The 14688-nt window shown below is 35.6% G+C and overlaps 1 pseudogene across 1 annotated transcript in view; it reads left to right on the forward strand.

Moving 5' to 3' along the window:
- LOC143564242 (serine/threonine-protein kinase STY13 pseudogene) overlaps positions 1 to 14688 on the forward strand; it is a 178492-nt pseudogene that overhangs the window by 138244 nt on the left and 25560 nt on the right. The gene's annotated exons all lie outside the window — the stretch shown is intronic.

Here is a 14688-nt window from a genome sequence, read left to right on the forward strand (position 1 = left end):
GGTCGGTTACTTTTCAATCGGTCGAAAAGTAGTTACAAAGGCAAGTCGTATGATCTGTCTGGTAGCCGAGGTAAGGGTTGCCGAGTGTACAGGGACGTGGAAAAGGCCGTGAAACCGGAAGTCAAGATCGAGATGATGAAGATCAAGATAGTTGTGACAACCGAGATGGTCAACATCGTAGGTCAAGGTATACGGGTCAAAGAAGAACCAATGATCGTCAATGGAGAACCAATGATCGACAACCGAGTTCTGTCATTTTACGTCTATGTGTCCGGAACATATGAAGAAAAAGGAAGAATCTAATTTGAACAAAATTGTTGATTTTGATCCATCTTTGTTTATGATAAAAGGTGATCAGAAAACGGTTTTTCTGAATGAAGACAGGGTGACTCCAAAACGTTTCGAAACCGAACTGATGGAGAAAGATGTTTGGTATCTCGAAAACGGAGCATTGAATCACATGACGGGTAATAAAATGTATTTTTATGAATTGAATGAACAACTCACACGAAAGGTGAAGTTTGGAGATGAATCTTGTATTAATCTTCGGGGGAAAATGGTCGGTCCTGATTGAAGGAAAAACAGGGGAGCAACACCTGTTGACTGATGTCTACTACATCTCGAGCCTACTGTGTAATATCATAAGTCTTGGGCAAGCAACGAAAGGTGGATGCAAGATTCACATGAAACATGATTTTCTAACCATTAAATATTATACTGGTAAGCTTTTGACGAAGGTGACAAGGACCAAGAACCGATTGTACAAGATTGGCCTCAAGATAACAAGTCCCGGTAAACGAGCTATCATTGGATTGAAGAATTTTGCAGGTCGGGATCTTCAAAGTATTGGACTGAAAAAAGTTAAGTCGGTTACGAGTCAGATTCCAATTAAAGATCCAAGTTTCAAAACTCAAATTCCAAATACGAGAGTTCAAGAAACTAACCGTGTTGTCAAGAAAGTGATTCAAGCCCAAAGGAAGGCGTCTAATGATCAAACGAAGCAAGTGTGCCTTCAAGCCAAGTGGAGTCCAAAGAACATTGCAAGAGATCATGAAAAGCCTTGGGAGAATCAAGATAATGATGACAATCGTGAAGTTGAAAACCCGTCTATTTCGAGTAGGAAATTAAGGGGTGAGTCGGATACAACACATGGGGGGCTGATTGTTGGCTCAATTGTTGTTTAACCCGAGTATAAGGCCCAACCCAAGAATTAAAATGTAATCAATGGAAAGTGCAAGTAAGACACATGACTAATTAATTATTATTCTAGGCAGATAGTTGATGCCAAGCAATTTAGAAAAGCTGATTTGAGACACACAATTACTTTTAATTAACTATAAACAATTATGGGAAAACAATTCACTTCAGGTTCAGGTAATGTGATTAACCAACTAATCACAGATTCAGATAAATTAAATGCGCCGTAATTACTAGACCTAATAGTTGAGTTAAGATGACAAACAATACCCTAACTGAATTGTTGACACAACTGAACCCGGTCTACCCAATTACCAGTTTATACTATGAGAACCAATTAAATTGCAATGACTAGAGATTATTAGTTCAATGACACAAGAACTAACCCTACATGTTGATGAACACAACCAGAAAAGTGATGCAAAGTTTGACAATCAAAAACAATAATTGTTTAAACAATCAATTAACAAAGTAGACAAGATCAAATAACAAAACTCAATCAAGTTCATAATCATTGAAACACATAGAATATGATCATAGTTAGTTTACACAAAACCCTATCCTAAAGTTAATACAATGGTTTTTGCCTGACATCGGCATCATGAAAGATTCGCTTATCTGATGAAAAATTGGAAGCATGTGATGAAATGACGAACCGGAAGCTTCGGGATGGTGCAAAGTCGTCTTAGGGTTTCTCTCTGATTTCTGGAATGAAGGATAGATTGAAATAGGGGCTCAAAACTAATTATATTAAAGTTATGTCCAATTTTTCGTATGATGTTTGTCTGCGTCGCGCGAAGGACAATATAGTCGATTTTAGCCTTGAGCTGCTTCGCGTCGCGCGAAGTAGATTCTTCTGGTCCCTTTGCTTCGCACGAAGGGGACATTTGACATGGACAAATTGTTTTCTGCATAGGAAAGCGTGTCGATCCATTCCACTCTTCTAAGTCTTTATTCCAAGTCCGTAAATCATTCCGATAAGCATCCTTAGCGTTCGATAACCTGAAACACGTAAACACGTTTGATGTACCAATGTTCACACAATATGTTAAACTAAAACAAAACAATTAAGATTAGAATATATACAACTTTTACCCGACCATCACATCCCCACACTTATCTTTTGTTTGCCCTCAAACAAACTCTCATGCAAGACATACACCTCGAATCGATGGTTCGTCAATTATCATTATTAATACTAGTAAGGTATAAGGTCATACGCATTTCCGAAGAACTGACACTGTCAAGATTGATAACCCACCAAACAATTTAATAATGCATTTAAAACTTTGGAACCGCCCAAATGAGTGTACTTTGTTTTCGGTTAAAGCACACATGATTACACCCCTCATAATATAATATTACTTCTCTTGGTTTAATATCTGGACCAACAAAAAATGTGTTAGTATTTCTCTGCCCTTTATACCAAGTATGAACACAAAATAATAAGCTTGCGAGCCGATAATATCTCCACTCATTACCCACCAATTGTATAAAGAATATGACCAAGGTTTTTGCAGTGGCTTAGGTTCAGGTGGAATAGGATATATTTAGTGACTTATTTTGGATGAAACCCAATTTATTCAAACACTACATAAAAAATCCAAACTACAAACTGACTGCTATTTACAACTTAAACATTGACTCTTTTTGAGTTTTCTAATTTTTCATTTTTTTTCTTCTTTTTTTAACAAATACTAACATCAATATATACACTAACTCGAGACATACGTACATTGTGTACTATGCTCGACAAACAAATTATATATAAATCTTAACATATCAGGTTTTCATCCATAAGGTTAAAATAAATGGTCAATGCTAACATGGCTTGTAATTCGGGTTTAACAAATGAAAGGGAAAAGACACAAACTTGGCTCCTTGGGGATAATGTAGGGTAGGAGTATTATTTTATCTTTTTTATGTAAAGGCCAATATATATGGGTTTCTACGGTCCCAATTCTCCAAACAGGTGGTGGTATTAAGATCTTGACATGCATATGACAAACAAGTTCTAGATATCCTGAACATACTTGTTACACTCTTTATGGCACTCATATGACATGTGTATGTATCTATATATATTATATTTGTATTATATATAAAGCAATTCTCACACATGCACGGGAGGAATTAGGCTACCGATATAAAACATGTGTACCAGTCCCCATGACTTGTGATCTCCATTTAAACGGTCCATTTTAATTTACATATTTTTTTAAAAACATTTGATATGAATACTTTCAAGAAGCTTAAAAACTGACCATGACTAAAGACCTCTACTTGACATTAATAATAGCAATTAACAAGTTACAACTTCGGCTTTTGCGCACAATCAAGGTACTCTATGGCAAAAATTTCAATTTCCTTCATCCCCACACTTGAGGTGAACATTGTGCTCAATGTTAAAAATTTAGCATTTAAAATAAAATTTTCGTAGACGGGGTTAAAACTTACTACTTATTAATTTTAAACACCGGGCTTAATATGATGTTCCTATCAAATTATACAATTATAGAATTACACTTTTAACAATGAAACTAGTAAAATAAAGAAAATTATGAAACCGAAATCACCTGATTAGACAATAAGTAACTTATGGGAACTCGTGTTTGCTCTAAACGCACCTGTCTCCTCAACTCACTCAACAATATCTGCAAACTTTCAAACGTGTAGAAGTATGCTTCTCACAACATTTAGAATAGGTCTTCTAAATTGTTTGTAAAATTGTTAATTTCAATTACCAAGTCGAGTTAAATAAATTTCATGATTATTTGTTAAACGAGTAAATATGTTAAAAGACCTAACTCACTTTCGTATGAATGAAGGTCTCATGAGGATTTATAGTGAACTACACCCACAAAATTCAAATACAACACAGGTATACAAATAGCAGGGTCTCATGAGGATTTATAGTGAACTGCACCCACAAAATTCAAATACAACACAGGTATACAAAAAGCAGCAGTAGTTATAAAAGTCATGCATATATTACCCATCCGATTGTCCCGTACATTTTTCCATTGAATACTATATTATTTAGATACAGACTATCATAAGATAAAAACAAAAATAAGGGAAAAATAAAAGATAAACCGAAAAGTATCGGCTGCTGCTGCTACTACCACCACAAACTACTCGTCATCACCGGCCTCGCCGGTTCCTGAAACTCCTGCCTCGTACCCATAACCAGCATATCCTGATCCACCCACCTCAGTAGGAGGCCTTAAACAATCTAGCAATGGTACCTGCAAATGATCAAACAACGCCCTGAAACATTCGTTAATTTTCAAATTCGAAAAGCCAATTTTTGGTTTTTGTTTATAAATATATAGGTGTGTGTGTGTGTATGTGTGTGTATACATATCTCAAGTTTCGTTTCATATATTTTATGTGACACTTGTCAGTTTCTATTATTTGTATTGTATTTGTTAAACCGACCAGTTTTACCGTTTCAATGAATTCTTGTTCATCTTCATCATTAATATAATTATTCGCGATGATTTAAATTTATTGATCATTCATTTTATTTTCGTGTTAAACTCCGAGATTTAAGTATTTGTTTAACCAATTTTCAAACTATCTTGGTATAATATGAAAATATCCAAGTTTATAACCTTTTTATTACAATTATTAAACATTTCAAAATACAAGGTCCAATATGTAATTATAATTAAAATTTCTTATTTAAAACAATATGAAAGTTGAGGGTTAATTGTGTAAATATATTTAAATATAATAAAATATTAATATAAACCAACCCAGCCCATCCCGTCCTCGTCTCTTTCTCGGACAAAATCTCTGGTGACCAGAATCCGGCGCCGACAGTCTCCAAACCTCGTTTAAACTCGCTTAATGTCATAATTAAAAGCTTGTAAACTTGTTATAACATAACAGAAAACTGTAATCAACGATGATAACGCATTTTTCAACATCCAATAACGTGAATTAGTCCGGGTAACCGCCGGATAATAATCAAAATACCATTAAGGATCATTAAAGCCTATACAATTTATAGTATAAATAGGACCTAAAACACATATAAACTTGCTACAATCATCAATCTACACGAAAATACTCTCTGTATTCCACCTTTGATCTTCAAAGTTTGTTTTCCGTCCAAGCTCCATTTACCATCAATCAAGAACATAATCAAGTAAGTAATATACGGTCTTTAATCACGTTGATGCATCTAACAAAACCCCTAAACTAATTTGATCAAACATGGAACGGATTAACATATTGAAACCTATGGTTTTTTAATGAAGATGATGAATGTGATCAAATATGTCAACTGTGGCATAATATAGAACCAGAGAGTAGACCGGTTAGTAAAAATCCTCGATCATAACAATCACATCTGTGACAATTCCCCTAGGAAGCTTAAGTGTCAAATCAGCCAACACCACGGTGGTGTCGGCTTTTCTAAGTAGACCAAAATCATATTGGTCATATAAACTTCCCTGGAGAATACTCACCCAGGCTCTAAGATTTAGTAACGATCTTGTCGTTTTTAAAATCGCCCACTTGAATGGGTGTTATTGGCGTTCCCGGATCTTGAAGCTTGGGTGGAAGGATTCACGTTAGCAGTTAAATCAACTTGTTTAGACAGTTTGCGAGTTCATTTTTAGTACACAAGTCCTTCAAATATTTAGCATGCGCGTGGACTTGTTTAATAGCATCATTGAGGGGTAAATTAATTTTTACTTGTTTGAACACTTCCCACATTTCTCCTGTTGTGGGCCCCCTCTTTTTAAGCGATGATTATGTTGCGGGATTGACCAATTCCCGAGGAAATGGAACGGTTTTACTCGTTGGACCCATTTCCTTGGCGGTTGGTGTTTCCTGTTTATTTATCGATTCATTTAAATTTTTATTAATTAGTTTTTTTGGTATAGTTATTGGTTCGATTTCCACATCATCATCACTATTCCCATTTTCATCCAAATCTTCCACCACCCCTTCAACGAATGATGATGGTGGATCTACCCCATTATAATATATCTTACCGCTCCTAAGGGTACTTACCTGGTTAATATGAGTATTCTTTCAACTCGAGGAACTGTTATTCTAATTGCTTGGGTTCTTCAAAGTGTCACATGGTAGTTTGGATGGATTTCTCTTGAAACTTGCCACTTCTTTTGCTAGCTGACTCACATGTTTATCTCTTGCAATATTAGCTTTTTCTTGGAGCTCCAATCTTTGATCCACACTTTTATTATGAGTCTCCTAATCTGCCTTCATTTGCCTTAAGAATTCCATTACATCCTTAATCTACTCTTCTTTATTACCCGAAGAATTCCCTTGCCCCTGCTGATAACTCTTTTGATACCCTTTATTTACCCACCAGACTGTCTCTCATTATACCCGCTTTGACCATTACCCGAGTTGTTCTCATATTGTTTCTAGTTTGATTCATAACCTGTTTTCTGAGAACTACCTTGAAAGTTCGGGTTCTGCTAAGTGTTTGGATTTCCATAGCTGAAGTTCAGGTGATTTCTAAGGCCCGGATGGTAGGTATTTGAGTTTATATTGTTGTTATTGTACCTTCTTTCACCCTAAATATAATTGACATCTTTTTCCTCATCTTCCTCGTCTTGTACTACCCCACAACTCGCCACTTCATGTCCCAACTCACCACACCCTTCACAAACTTGGTATGTTTTTTCCCGACTTAACGTTTTCTTTCGTACCCGCAACTAACAACTTTTCCGTCTTCCGTTACAATCTCTCCATTCTTTCATCCTACCCTTTACTGCCTACCGTTTTAACAATTGCCCTTTTCACCATTCTGTTTGACCGAACCTTTCTCTTAGAGTTTGTTGCTTGTCTCTCCAAGTGTCTACAATCCATATTCTCATCATTTGTTAAGAAAGACCTGTTAGTGGTAGCTTGGAGATCTCAAACATCATCGTGTAGATAGACTGTAATGGAATGCCTTTATTAACTCCCATTGGACAATGTAAAATCCAAGCTACCACCGCACCATAATATTGTCCGCTTTGTTCGGGACGTACCACCATCGCCTCACGGATTTGATTTTGGTTGCCCAGGTGGTCACCCATCCTCATACTACTCTCACCTTAGCACGCTTAACTGTGGAATTCTCCTCTCATCCACTACCATTAAGCACCGAAAACACGTTATAATGGGGAAGGTATCCACCTCCTTATAAAGAAGGCTTAGTTCTCCTTCCCAACTGATGTGGGATGTCACAAGAAATTCCATGATGAGGGCAAGTCCTTAGTAACAATATGAATCTCTGAAACGACTCATAGAAGGTTTCACCTGCATGCTGCTGAAAGTTACGAATGGTGTTTCAATCTTCTGTAGTTCTATGTGGCGTGTAATATTCGTCTAAAAACTGTTGTGCCAAATCGCACCACGTTTAAATACTGGCTGATGGTAGTGATAGAAACCACTGTTCTACTGCATCCTTCAAACTAAACTGAAACACAACCATCTTCACTTCATCTGAAGTAACACTTAACTTGAGATAGTAACACGGATGGAATTAAAATCAGTCAAGTGCAAATATGATTCTTAGGTGGCTTTTCCATGAAAAGTGGGTAGACCGGTTAAACTATTCTTTCTCACTGAAAAGGTTCTCCCATCTCTAACTCAAAGAATAATCGGCAGCGGGTGGCCACTTGTGGAATAAAATGGCTCTGAACCCCTCTTACTGGTGGTGGAATATAAGCCCTCGAAACCCCATCATCATAATCAAAGTAAGGAGCCTGCGGTCCCATGTTGCTCTGGTATCTCGGTGCTTGTTGTTGCTGGTTTCTGGGGTGTTGAACTGTGGGTACTAATTTTGTTAAGGTACTTGATTGTTTTGTTAATATTGATATTGACCCCGATGAGCATCCTAAAACTTGTCTTCATCTTCATAACGATCTATAGCATTCCCTATGTTAACCCATAGCCCCTATTCTCTAAACTCTACTGGCCCTTCATTATTCAGTGGAGCGGATCTAACTGAGAGGTTATCATCAAAGTTCAGTTGTCTTCTCTGGTTAGGGTTACCCCCTCCACGGTTTACCTGGTTACTATTACGGTTAACATTCTGGTTTCGGTTAGGTGGTGTGTTGTTTTGAGGAAGGGGTTCTTCTTGGTTCGGTGGTTGATCTTCGTTATCGTTTTGATAGTCATTTAGGTCTTGATTTTTTTGGTTACTCATGTTTGCTTTTTTTGGTATTGAAGTTGTGGCTTCTGGTTTTCGGTTTAAATTGGGTTGCTGATGCTCGGTTTCTCTTTGCTGTTTTTCAATCTCTGGATCAAACTGTAGCGGCTCTTTCTCACGGGAATATCATGTCTGCATTAACCTGTAAGATTACCTGCACACACAAAAATACTAAAACCCCGCGTAAAATCAATGAAGAAATAATAAAAACAAAAACTAAAAACTAAACTAGCACTTTGCGCGTTGATTCTTGGGCAATGATGTCGTTTTGATGTGGATGTCGTGCTCAAATGAAAAAAACAAGTATTCTAATTCACTTAAATATCTATAACTAGTATTGGTAATTAAGGTCGTCTTCACAGGGAATCAATGGAAAGTGCAATTAATGCACATGACTAATTAATTATTATTCTATGTGGACAATCGATGTCAAGAAATTTAGAAAAGCTGATTTGAAACACACAATTACTTTTAATTAACTATAAACAATTATGGGAAAACGATTCACTTCAGGTTCAGGTAATGTGATGACCAACTAATAACAAATTCATATAAATTAAATGCACAATAATTACTATACCTAATAGTTTAGTTATGATGACAAACGATACACTAACCGAATTGTTGACACAACTGAACCCGGTCTACCTAATTACCACTTTATATTATGAGAACCAATTAAATTTCAGTAACTAGAAATATTATTAGTTAAATGACACAAGAACTAACCCAAAAGTTGATGAACCCAACCAGAAAAGTTATTCAAAGTTTGACAATCAAAAAATAATAAATGTTTAAACAATCAATTAACAAAGTAGACAAGATCAAATAATAAAACTCAATCAAGTTCTTAATCATTGAAACACATAGAATCTGATCATAGTTTGTTTACGCTAAACCCTAGCCTAAAGCAAATACAATGATTTTAGCCTAACATCGGCATCACGAAAGTTTCGCTTATCTGATGAACGGATGGAAGCATGTGATGAACACACGAAACGGAAGCTCCGAGATGGTGCAAAGTCATCCTAGGGATTCTCTCTGATTGCTGGAATGAAGGATAGATCGAAATAGGGGCTCAAAACTGATTATATATAATTTTTTGCCTGATGTTAGTTCGCGTCGCGAACTGGCTTTGAAGAACTCCTTTGCGTCGCACGAAGGATAAAATAGTTGATTTCAGCCTTGAGCTGCTTCGAGTCGCACGAAGGAGATTATTCTGGTCCATTAGCATCGCATGAAGGGGACATTTGACATGGACTTTCTTGTAAATCTTGTTTTCTGCATAGGAAAGTGTGCCGATCAATTCTACTCTTTTAAGTCTTCGTTACAAGCCCGTAAATTACCCCGATAAGCATCCTTAGCGTCTGATAACTTGAAATACATAAACACGCTTGAAGTACCAATTTTCACACAATATTTAAACTAAAACTAAACAATTAAGATAATAATATATTGTAAGGCCCCGTTGCCGGTGCCCTACTTTGGACGTTAGATTTACTCATAAGCACAATTCTAAATATCAGAGTTAATTAGAACTTTATGCGGAATATAAAACTTTCATTAAGCATTCATAACAATTCATAAACTTGTCTTAATTAAACATCCTTGTCTTTCAATTTAAAAACATTAAACATAAAAACATCTTGAGTCTTCAGATGTCAGCCTCTTATTCTTCTGCCATGTGCCTCGCTCAAGCTAGCTGTCTCATTCTACTCACCTGCATGCATTCTAAAAGTCAGCTATGCTGAGTGAGTTCTAGTTAATAAAAGTAACATACAATACAACCATACACATTCTTATATACGCACCCGAAGGTACATATACGTACCTATTTATTTACCTTTCTTCGTACATTCATACAATCATACTTTCGTTCTTTTGTTTTCTACATACACATATACATATACATATACCTCGTCTTATAACCTTTGAAAATATTATTAGGGTCTGTTCCCTACATTCGCAGATATTATTAGGTATGTTCCCTTCATTCGCATATATTATTAGGGTATGTTCCCTAAATTTGCAGATATTATTAGGGTCTGTTCCCTGCATTCATAGGTATTATTAGGGTATGTTCCCTATCTAACCTTTCTTTCCATACCTTTCTTTATAATTAATCATACCTTGATGCATACTCATTTCATTACATACTTTTATACATACATACATCATTCATACATCATATATAACAATCATATCTTTAATCGTTCACCTGATGGTACACTTACCACTTAAGGCAAGTGTATTAACTAATCACATCGAATATGCACACAGCCCCAAAAACATAACAAGGAATGGGGCTAGAAACTCACTTGGATCCTGTTTAGTTCACGGTTAATTGTTATTCCCTTAACTGAGCTTTGCTAACTGTACATTAATCATGCGTATCAATACTCATCCTAATCATATTACTCATATTTCAGCCAAAATAGCCAAGTCTGGTCTATTCTATTGGTCTTGTTTTAGAACACATTTTACTTAGAATATTTTATCCTTAAACACTAATGTATTCAAATTCTTGTATTTGCATACAATGTATTCCTTTCTTTCAATGTATTCTAATATGCTTATTGTTTTCGAATCTAATAGTGTAATCGGTTTATATAGTTGTATTCGAGTCACATGTTGTAAGCGAATTAGGCATTGTATTCGACTGGACTTAATGTGTGCGATTAGCAGAATGTATCCGAATTATACATTGTATGCGACCATAAGCATGTATTCGAACTCCTTACTGTATGCGAATTCATCCAATGTATTCGGGTTCCCTCATTGTGTTCGAGTCTCCATGATGTAATCAATGTCACCATGTAATCGAACACGCTCATTTTAATTGAACACGCTCATTGTATTCGACTATCATGATGTATGCGAATGGGTCCAGTGTATTCGAATGTATCCCATGCATTCGAGTGACGTGAAGCAATCGAACTAGTACATGTATTCGAATCTGACTTGTAATCAAATACCACACTGTATTCAAACCTCAATGTAATCGAGTCCATACTTGTTTTCGAGTTTATCAGTGCATGTGATTATGGCTATTGTAATCGAGCACAAGGTTGTATTCAAACTCTCGTTGTAATCGACTTGCCCAAAGTAATCGAGTGGGGCATTTGTAATCGAAATGTCCATTTGTAATCGATCGAGCTGTAGCCTTTAGGTTCGTTTACTACTATAATCATTACATCTCTTGACCTAAACAAATTATTATGGTTCGGTGTCATTCCAAAACATTTTCCCGAAGCGTTTTCGGCCAAGACTTAACCCGTGCAACCATCAAGCTTGAACCTTTATTAGAAACGTTCAAAAGGCTAGATCTAGGGTTTCTTTTATGAGTCGTGTATAACCATGAGTTTGTTAAGTCCATTTTAAACATCAAGTTTGTAACTTTATATTTATCTAGACCCGATCTACTCTAGGGTTAAGTCTCAAGGCAAACCGTTCATAAAACATAACATTTAAAGATAAAGAACGTACCTTTACTCATTTTTAGGTTACGGTTTAGCTTGGTTTTGAACTACAATCTTGTATCTTGCTCTTGTAGTTTAGATCTATCAATAATTGTTTCTCGTTCTTGGTCTTGAATCTCCCTTGAGTCGCGGTCGTGGGTAGTAAGGAGAGTGTGTAGAGAATAAGATGGATAAGAATGAAGGTTTAAGGGTTTTATGGAGGTTTAAGAGGGTATTTATACTCTCTTAGGCTCATGGACCTAAGGCTCATCCCATCTCTTATTCCATCTTTTCCCACCTAGGTCCATACTCTTTAATATATTTAATCTTAATTAAATATTAACACACATTCAACAATTATAAATTTCTTTATTTATTTATTATAAATTTTAAGATATTACATATATACAACTTTTACCCGACCATCAGTACTCATATTCATGGTAGAAATACCACAATGGCATCATTGTAGATGTAACCATTATACATTAGTAAGTTGCTTTAACGAGATCTCCACTTGGTACAACTAGTGCCACATGATTTGCATCTATAACGACTTTGTCAAAACCTTTTATTTTTTTCAATGGAGACCGACATCTACATATGGTGAATAGGAAATTTCGACAAACTTAATTGCAGTTTTGCTCTCTGTGGTGAGGCCCAAAACGTAGCTTTCAAACCCGTGGTGGTTTTTTCACAACTATGGTCCCCGTGGTTTGTTTTTTTTTTTTTTTTTTTTTTTGCAATCGGGACCATCGTTACTTAACAGTCGTTAGCTAAATTTATTCCGGGGGTAAAATAGTTCTTTCGCATTAACCCCCCTAGCAATATAACACCCCCCCTCCCCCGCACAATTTGCAACCATATCTCGCCGTTTTCTTCAAACACACGATCGAAAGTGTTAGTCGGCCGTGTGAAATGACATTTACATCAATGGCATGATCAATAAACCTTTTCACTAACACCACCCGTTCTCATGTATGAATCGAGTTTCAATTTTGAGTTTATATGAGTTCATTGTGTTCAGAAATGTGAAATTGGGTTTGTTATTCAACTCTGATTACTATTAAAGTTCATGTGTGTTCATTGTAGTTGTGGTGTTGGTCGACCTGTCATGGAGCCACCTGAGTCTGGATATAGTGGTTTTGAGGAAGACCTGGCCGAACCGTATCTTCTCAGTTAGTTTCAATGCAGATGGACAAGATCAACTAGAGTAGTTGTTTTAGGCTTCTTTTCTTATATTAGTAGTTATAATATATAATAAGTAGTAATTAGGTCTCTATGTATATAGGTATTATAAAAACTTAATAACTACTAATTATGTGTTTTGTATTATGTTAACTAGTATTTTGGAATTCTATAAACTAATAAGTGTATAAATATATGTATTTGGTACTAATGTTTGACTTTTGTAGTATAAAACACTTAGAATCAATCTCTATAAATAATTATTAAGTATTTGTGATACACATAATTATCTACACACACATAATATATATATATATATACACACACACCACTTAATACACACCTACATGTATATTAGGGGTGTGCAACTTAACCACCATAACCGTTAACCGAACCATAATCGATATAACCGAACCATTTTTAACCGATAACCGTCATAACCGATGAGTCGGTTCAATAAATTTTTAAAAACCGCCTTATACGGGTCGGTTTTGAAGTGTCATTTCGCATTAATATGTGTCTGTGTATGTGTATGCGTATTTGTGTATGCATATTTATATGTATTTGTATCTGTGTATCTTTGTCTTTGTATATGTGTATGCATATATTTATGTATCTATGTATACATATATGTATATGTGTATTACGTGATGGTTGTGTATACATTAGGGGTGTGCATGGGTCGATTTGGGGCGGATTTGAGCCAAACCCATAACCATAACCGACATGTCGGTTAATGGATAATCATAACCATAACCGACCCGTTATGGCGGTTTCGGTTAATCGGTTTTGAAAGTTATAGTGGGTCGGTTAACCATAACCAAAACAATGTAATTGGGCCTAAAAGTTTGGCATAAATTACTAAAAAAAACGATATAACATAATACAACAAAGTATATAATCATAATATTATTACCAAATTATCAAACAAAGAGAATGGCATTATATAATCCAACAATGAAATTTAACTTAATTTGATAACAAACATAGAACCAAAATCATCAAAATGATATAATTCAACAATATGTTAGTGGAAGTTAATCCCAAACATATTGTTGGTTAAATAAATGGGTCGGTTCGGTTATGGTGGTTTTGGAATTATTTTTAATCAAAACCGACCCGTATAAGGCGGTTTTTAAAAAATTATTGAACCGACTCATCGGTTATGACGGTTATCGGTTAAAAATGGTTCGGTTATATCGATTATGGTTCGGTTAACGGTTATGGTGGTTAAGTTGCACACCCCTAATATACATGTAGGTGTGTATTAAGTGGTGTGTGTGTGTGTATATATATTATGTGTGTGTGTAGATAATTATGTGTGTATATATGTATGTATTTGTGTGTGTGTGTGTATATATATATGTGTGTCTGTGTGTGTGTAGGTTAAAAATGGTTCGGTTATATCGATTATGGTTCGGTTAACGGTTATGGTGGTTAAGTTGCACACCCCTAATATACATGTAGGTGTGTATTAAGTGGTGTGTGTGTGTATATATATGTTATGTGTGTGTGTAGATAATTATGTGTATATATATGTATGTATTTGTGTGTGTGTGTATATGTGTGTGTGTGTGTAGGTTGTCAATTAGCAATGGTAATGTATACAGGGGCATTATTATTCATAACATACTTGTTAGTTAAATAGGTTATTAACTTGTT

The sequence above is a fragment of the Bidens hawaiensis genome, unplaced genomic scaffold (assembly GCF_021521415.1).
Source record: "Bidens hawaiensis isolate Kalapana, Puna unplaced genomic scaffold, B.hawaiensis_p1.1 tig00021837_1, whole genome shotgun sequence".
NCBI classification, from domain to species: Eukaryota; Viridiplantae; Streptophyta; class Magnoliopsida; order Asterales; family Asteraceae; genus Bidens; species Bidens hawaiensis.